The 5,000-nt window shown below is 33.4% G+C and overlaps 1 long non-coding RNA gene across 1 annotated transcript in view; it reads right to left on the bottom strand.

Moving 5' to 3' along the window:
• Nucleotides 1-289: 289 nt before the first annotated feature.
• The window catches only part of LOC122326263, a 7,106-nt gene continuing 2,395 nt past the window's right edge, over nucleotides 290-5,000 (bottom strand). Inside the window, exons 2-4 of the long non-coding RNA XR_006247457.1 lie at nucleotides 4,675-4,778; nucleotides 2,392-2,539; nucleotides 290-2,216 (exon numbers count right to left, since the gene is read on the bottom strand). This is a non-coding gene — a long non-coding RNA (uncharacterized LOC122326263). The remainder of the gene's footprint in view (nucleotides 2,217-2,391; nucleotides 2,540-4,674; nucleotides 4,779-5,000) is intronic.

Here is a 5,000-nt window from a genome sequence, read left to right as displayed (position 1 = left end):
CTTTGAAGAACCTAGAATATAGACATATTTTCAGTTGTTTCACACTTTTTTGTTATGTATACAATTCCACATGTGTTAATTCATAGTTTTGATGCCTTCAGTGTGAATCTACAATTTTCATAGTCATGAAAATAAAGAAAACTCTTTGAATGAGAAGGTGTGTCCAAACTTTTGGTCTGTTTGGTATATATACTATATATATATATATATATATATATATATATATATATGTATATGTATGTATATGTATGTACAGTATGTGTAGTAGTGTATATATATATGTGTGTGTGTGTATGTATGTATATGTTACGGCCCATTTTAAAGGGTGAGACAACAATTTGTACACACAGTCTGTAATTATGTAATAAGTTGCTATCGTTACAGAGAATATGTCTGTTGTACAGCTACTTATGTAGCCAAATGATTGTCAAATATGTGTTGCAGACTTATAATTCGAGTAAACTGAAATAAGTACTTAAGTTGCACCTTAGTTTGATTTAACCCATTAGTATACAGCTTAAATATAGGGTAAATCTAATTAAAAATGAAAAATCTAACAAAAAATTACAGAATATTATGCAGGCATAAGCTACTTAAAAGAAAGTATATCAAGTATATCAAGATTGTACATAAGTGTAAGTAGTTGTGTAACAGTATGTTACATACGTGTAGCTGCCTGTTACATCTACATAATTACAAACTGTAATTATGGGTTGTTTCATAACTTAGTAACATGATAAGTACATATTATTTTTCATGTACTTGCAATGGCTATTACTAAGTACCTAATTAGGTATTACGACACCTTAAAATAAAGTGTAACCAAATGTTCTTTTAACCAATATTTAATTGGAATATACCTCCCATACATTTCCAGCTGTGATATATGATCCGTCTTATTTGCATCTCTGTTGTTTATGTCATGCTAGGTACATAAATGTCATATATGACAGCTGTGTAGTCAGTCTACAAAACGTCTTCATCTGGATTGTCTGGAAATTCACTTTACGGGTGAAGATAAATTCTATCTTTATAATCTGTTATTGTATTTGTTTAGCATTTCGCATTGCAATCTTTTGTACCTAGTAATTAATAACTAGACATGTTATTGCATTGTTGGTTGTTGATTTTCAACCCATTCTAATTGCAGAAAAACCCCCAAACAAATAGACTTAATTGCAGAATTTAGCAAATTATAATACATTTTTTGGTTTCAATGGAAACTAATTATTAAAACTGTGATTATTGATCTCTACTGGTAATTTGTCACCTTCTACTGGTGGTTTGTTAAAACCCATAACTAATAAATCCTAATGGAATATGTCTCAAAAACATAGTAGCTAATTGACAGCCTAATGGTTGCAATAGTATTTGTATAGAAACTATTGGAATGTCTGTATTATTTTCTATAGTTTTTTTCAGCAGGGATATTATGTTACTTCTGTACTACTTTAAGAACATTTTCAAAGCTTTGTCTGAGAAAAACGCAAAACACTGAACGTTTTTATGAACCTTTTTTGTTTTGTCAATAATCATTAGTTGTCATTGTTTGGTTGGGATATATATGATTGTTTGTTTTAAGTATATCATGTTAGACCCATGTTTGCTTTTCTTTGAAAGTGAATGGATATACACTGAGAAGATGACTGGATTTGAGAACTCCTCCATTCCTAATCTGAATCCGCATCTCAACGTTACGTCGCTTGACTTTCAATTGTACAGTTTCAGGACTTCTGTGCTGTGTTTCAGTATCCTGTTTGGGCCTCCGACACACGGCTATGTCCTGTGGCTTATTGTGACAGAAAGAAGAATTATGTCTGAGTTTCTAAACTTCAACCTTTCTATTTGTGAGATGATTATTTGTGTGGATTATTTCATGATTTTTTTGGCTACAAGATTTCCAGAAGTATATATATTTAGTATCTGTACAATAGGATTTACCATCACCGGTCGTCCTCTGTTTCAGTGTCTGATCTGTGTTGAGCGTTACCTGGCGGTGGTTCATCCTGTAACCTTTCTGAAGTACAAACCTCTCAGATATAAATTATACTGTTCTGCTGCTGTGTGGTTTACGACTCTCATCTCCTGCTTGTTTTGTATGTTTACTGCAGTCGACCATTTCAATGCATATATGTGTTTTTATGTCCTTCAGTTTTTACTCTTTCTTTCCGTAAACCTCTTCTGCTGTGTGTCTGTTCTCTGGGCTCTGAAGAATCCTGGACCGGGAGAGAGAGGGAGAGAGAGAAAGGAGGAAAACCACATGAAGAGAAGAGCGTTTTATCTCATTCTAATAACTAGTGTGACCATGCTTGCCATGTTTGTACCTGTGATTATTGGAGGATTTTTATATTTTCTTTTACTTCAAGTGGTTCCAGTAGTTACATCTCTCACCTTCATGTGTTTCAATCTGTCTAGTTTTGTGCAGCCTGTTCTTTATCTCCACCGGGTTGGAAAACTGTGGTTCTTTTGTTGAAGCTCCCCATGTGACTTTTTTAGGACAGGTGCGCTATCCATTTAAAATAAATGGACAATAAAATATCTGGATGGAAGAAAAAACAACAAAAAAGAGAAAGCATATTATTACATAGCATAAAATTACAGATACTTGGGCCAGCAACTAAACACCCAATACGTTGAAACACATTTTTGTTTTACTTTTACTTACAAATTGTAATTTAATTAAATAAATTCAATTAAATTTAATTTCACAAACACAAGGAAATTAATTCAATGTGAGTTTTTGAAGTAAACAAATGTCATATTCTTGTAAATCATGCTCAATTATTTTTAAGTAATCTTTTTCTAATATCACTAATCACGTGATATTATGCTAATCGTATTTTTACCTTTTATAGTTATTTGACTGTAGTTTATGTGTTAAAGTCATTTGTATGCTTTCCGAATTAAAGCAGTTTATCTCTGACACTGTCAGCTGTTTCCATGCCAGGTGTAGCCATATATCACCTCAGCCAGTTTCTGTTCGTTTTTCACATTCCATCAAATGATAACAGCTTTCAAAATTAAAGTAAATTAATTAAAATTTAACCATATTTCCCTCAAATTAATTAGCTTTTTCTGTGTAAAAACGAAACTTGTCGATCATGTTCCCCAGCATGAATTGACCTGGATTTTTAAGTTTTAAAAGCAGTAAAAAGCTTTTATTCCTTTTCATACAAATTTACATACAGTCCCAAAGCAATGTAATAAAGACCCAGCAATATGTACCTAAAAAATGCACAGAGCTAATTTTTTTTTATGAGACCAGGCCAAAAAAAAAATATTATTTTGACCATACAGTGTATGTTTGGCTATTGCTACAAATATACCTGTGCTACTGACTGGATTTGTGGCCCAGAGTCAAATATATGCATGAGTACTAAATTGTGGCCTTGCACATCAGAAAGTTTAAACAAATCACTGAAATAATAACTGTAGAAAAATTGAATTTTGGTGTCACTGAAAATTGACAGAGAATAGTGAATCTAAGCTAAAGCTAAAGCTTCTCCAATGTAAATGTGATAGTTCAGTTCTTAATTCTTTTATGTATTTTGTTATCATAATGTATTTTCTTGACTCTAATTTAACGTCAGTTCACTCAAACTTGTTATTCTTTCCAGTCTGTAACCTGCTGTTGCATCTGTCATTTTTGACATATTTGCATATCAGGCCTCAACATTTGAAGTGTACAGAGCTATAGTTTACTGATAACACATGCTTCCAGTTGGAGCAATTTCACAAACGTTTTTGAAGTGACAATTTCAATTGATATATCTGCAGTTTATTTTGCAACTGTTTAAAAATTAGTAGCCTACTTAACCTGACTGCTTGAGAGGAACAGACTGAAATCTGACTTGTTGAGGTAATTTTCTCTAAACTGTGTTTCTTTTGTGTATTAAAAAATGTTTAGTTGTTTTTGAGTAAAATTTCCCTCTAATGTTTATAGAAAATAAGGTTGTAGCGAAAAAGTAATTTTATTTCAGAGTACATTGTTTCATTTACAGGTAAAAATGCTTTGGTGTTTGTAACTCATTGTTTGCAATTCAAACTACATTACTAAGTAAACAGACAATAAAATTTGCGGAAAAAAACTCATGTTTATGAAATAGGTATTTCAGCCATATTTGGATAAATATTTGGATCAAACATTTTACAGTAGCAAAATGCTACAACAACCACTGAAAACAGCATAAATAGCAACAACACGGTAGTGAATTTTAGAGAAAATCTGATATAGTAACAATGTTTAGACTTTGCCGAAATAATTTGAATTACTTTTCTTTCCCACTTGAAACGGAGAAGTACAGCCATGAACTGCTCTTCAAAAGATTCCCATGTGAAGCCTTCACTTCAGCCAACCTCACAGCATATAAAAGCATATCAGAGACCGCTTTTGAGATTTCTGTCCTGAGCATCAGCTTGCTGTTCGGTTTCCCTACACACTTCTATATCATATGGCTCATCATGACAGGAACGGAAAGTGGAGTTGCATCAGAGTTCTTCAACCTCAATCTGTCCATTTCTGGAATTATTTTCTGTCTGTATGCATTAATCTCTTTGCTTAGGAGGTTTCCTTGCCTCCAAGAACTAGTGCCTTTGATTCTAGTGAAGTTATTATCAGGAAACATCATTACAGTCCGTCCTCTGTTTCAGTGTCTGATCTGTGTAGAGCGTTACCTGGCGGTGGTTCATCCTGTAACCTTTCTGAAGTTCAGACTTCTCAGATATAAAGCTGTCTGCTCTGCTGCGGTCTGGATAGCGGGTCTCGCATCCGGCTTGTTCTGCACATTCATTGTAAAAACAAACGATTTAGTTTTTATTTGGTTTTCATTCCTGCAGTTCCTCCTCTTCTTCTTCATCCAGTTATTTTGTCTCATGGCTGTTCTCAGAGCTCTGAAGCAGTCAGGACCAGGAGAGAGAAAGAAAGAGGAGGAAAGCCACATGAAGAGAAGAGCATTTCATCTCATTTTGAGATCAGTTGTTGCTATGCTAATCGTATATAT

The sequence above is a fragment of the Puntigrus tetrazona genome, chromosome 21, assembly GCF_018831695.1.
Source record: "Puntigrus tetrazona isolate hp1 chromosome 21, ASM1883169v1, whole genome shotgun sequence".
In the NCBI taxonomy this organism is placed as follows: Eukaryota; Metazoa; Chordata; class Actinopteri; order Cypriniformes; family Cyprinidae; genus Puntigrus; species Puntigrus tetrazona.
Note: the sequence above shows the minus strand (reverse complement) of the source record. Positions and strands in the feature narration are given on the sequence as shown.